The sequence below is a fragment of the Pan paniscus genome, chromosome 4 (genome assembly GCF_029289425.2).
Source record: "Pan paniscus chromosome 4, NHGRI_mPanPan1-v2.0_pri, whole genome shotgun sequence".
NCBI lineage: Eukaryota > Metazoa > Chordata > Mammalia > Primates > Hominidae > Pan > Pan paniscus.
The window spans coordinates 59,080,281-59,083,178 of NC_073253.2; the positions used below are offsets into that span (position 1 = coordinate 59,080,281).

General features: G+C 41.2%; 1 pseudogene; it reads right to left on the reverse strand.

Annotated features, from left to right (window-relative positions):
* Positions 1 to 1,125: 1,125 nt before the first annotated feature.
* LOC100969702 (zinc finger protein 561-like) lies at positions 1,126 to 2,501 on the reverse strand (annotated as a pseudogene).
* Positions 2,502 to 2,898: the final 397 nt, after the last annotated feature.

Below are 2,898 nucleotides of genomic sequence, written 5' to 3' on the forward strand. Positions count from 1 at the left end.
AAAACAAAGAAACAAAAAAACTAAAAATGTGAAGCAGCTTTGAAACTGACAAATGAGTACAGGCTGGAAAAATTCTGATGTGCAAGCTGGAAATAAGGTTGGTAAGGGATTCTGGTGAGGTGTCACTGGGGAATGAGGAACATGCTATTGGGAAATGAGGAAAAGACAACCCTTGATATGAAGTGGTGAAGAACTTGGCCGAACTGTATTCTAGCATTCTGTGGAAGGTAGAACTTGAGAGAGATAAAATTGGGTATGTATCACTAAGATCTGCAATTAAAGTGTTAAAGGACACAGGAAACTTCATTCTTCCTGACTGCTTACAGGAAAATGCAAAAGAGGAGACTTGAATTGCAAAAGAAATTGTTAAGGAAAAAGGAACCAGAGCTTGGAGATTTGGAAAATTCTCAGCCTATCCATACTGCAAAAATTAGAAAACTTGTGCTGAAGAGAATCCTGAAAGTGTGGCTGAACAATCATCTGATAAATAGATCATGAGTGAGATTCATGGACTATATCAGCCATCTTAACAGAAATGAGGTGAAAGACTGGATTATACTAGAAGAGACACTGCCACTTAGATTGTGCCACCTAAAATAGACATACAAGGCAGAACAGGCAAGGCTGTCACACTTCTTAGATTTTACAAGAAGGGGACACAGAAATAATTAGCTGTGAAAGTGCACTGGCAGTTATGGATGGTTTAATTCCTGCCATGCTCTGCAGGATCCATGGGAATAGAAGAGACCTTTGAAGGAGCATCTTTTAACAATCCACCTCTGGGGCCTACATCATCTTGGCTTCTGGTAAATTTTGACATGAATGTGCCACACTGGCAGCCACTAACCAACAGGGGCTGGGACCAGTCTGCATGATTTATCTCATACAGAACTTGTTAATGCTATGATCTTAGGAATCTAATCACCAAGGTAAGGCAGCCTGAAGTATTGACCTCACCATCCATGACCCTTCTTCACAGATGCTCAGACTTAGGCAACCATGAAGAAGTTGTATTCAGAACCTTAGGTTTAATTTTAGACCCTCAGGATGGCATCTAAGGCCAATCCACAACCATTAAACCTCCTCAAGGCATTTAGGACAAATCTGATAATCTTTGGTTCATTGCCAATAATTAAAGATGGCAACCGATGGGCTAAATGGTAACACTCATACCCTTACATTCATAGGGTTTCTCCCCAGTGTGAATTCTTTCATGTCTACTTAGGCGTGAGGAAACAGCAAATGCTTTCCCGCATTCTTTACATACGAAAGGTTTCCCTCCGGTGTGAGTTTGCAGGTGAACATTAAGGCATGAGGAATACAGAAATGCTTTCCCACATATCTTGCATACAAAGGTCTTTTCTCCACTATGAGTTTTCGAATGTTTACTATGACGGGAAGAAGTAATGAAGGTCTTCCCACATTCAACACATTCATAAGGCTTCTCTCCTGTGTGAATTCTTGTATGTTGAATAAGGCTTGTGGACGTAGTGAAGGCTTTCCCACATTCCTTACACTGATAGGGTTTCTTTCCACTGCGATTTCGTATGTGTATAGAAGGGCCCGAGTACTGAGCGAAGGCTTGGCCACATTCCTTACATTCACAGGGTTTTATTCCAGTGTGAGTTCTTACATGTTCAATAAGTTGAGTTGATCTAGTGAAGGCTTTCCTGCAGTATGTACACTTGCGCGGTTTTATTCCAGTGTGAATTTGAATGTGATCATTAAGGCATGAGGAATTTCTAAAGGACCTTCCACATTCTTTATGTTCAAAGGACTTCTCTCCTTATGAATTTTCACGTGTATAAAGTTGAGAAAAATTAGTGAAGGATTTCCCACATTTCTTAGTCTTTTTAGATTTCTTTCCTGTATGAACTGTTACACACTGCTTTAGATGTGAGGAAACTGTGATGGCTCTCCCACCTTCCTGAAATTCACAGAGTTTCTCACCAGTGTGGATTCCCATGTGATTATCAAGGCTTACAAAATACTTAAAGCCTTTTCCACATTCCTTACATTTGTAGGGTTGTCTTGCATTGAGAATTTCAAGATGCACAGCAAAGCCTGGAGTTAGAGTGTAGACATTTCCACACGGGTTAAATTTGGAAAGTTCCTGTCCAATAGAAGCTTCCTTGTGCACACTGAGGATGTCTTTTCCATAACAATTACCCTCAGAAGTGTTCCCTCCATTCTGAGCTCTCATGTGTGTCTTAAGGCAAAACTGTTCACTGAAGACCTGTCCACAATTCTTACAGTCACACAGTTCCCATCCACTGTAGCCTCTTGTCATTTGTATCCCATTGAATATTTGATTCTTCAAAAAACCCTGCTGAAGTGATGACTGTTTGGTTCTAGGTTGTATTTCCCATTCTGATAACCAATTGCCAGGTAGTCTACCACCATCCTTTCTACCTTTGTCTTTTCTTCAAAAGGGCAGATTGGTTCCCTGGAAAAAAACCCACGGGACAAATCAATGGCTGCCATCCTCTGAAGCTGACGGTGCGATGTGCCTCAATGCTCCCTTCCTTGATGCCAAGATCGCCTCAGGGCAGCTTATGAATCTAGGTGGATAGAGGCAATCTCCATTCCTCTTCATACAGGGTTATTTGTGGTCCACAGCTGGGATGGACTCCACAACCACAAAGGCGAAACTGCACTGACCAAGTGGAGCCAGCCCTGGAAAAGCTGTTCCTCCTTAATCGTATTTCTAGGATGCAGTATCATTTCAGAAAAACTATACCATCCATCACAGTTTGCACTTTGATTGTCAGACTGAAACTTCACAGGATGAGGACGTGTTTTGTGTTTTAGAGAGACTTTAAAAATTGGGATTTCTTTGATTGCCATTTGTTCATATTTTTAAGTCACACTTCAGCAAACTGGTGACTTTGTGGTTTG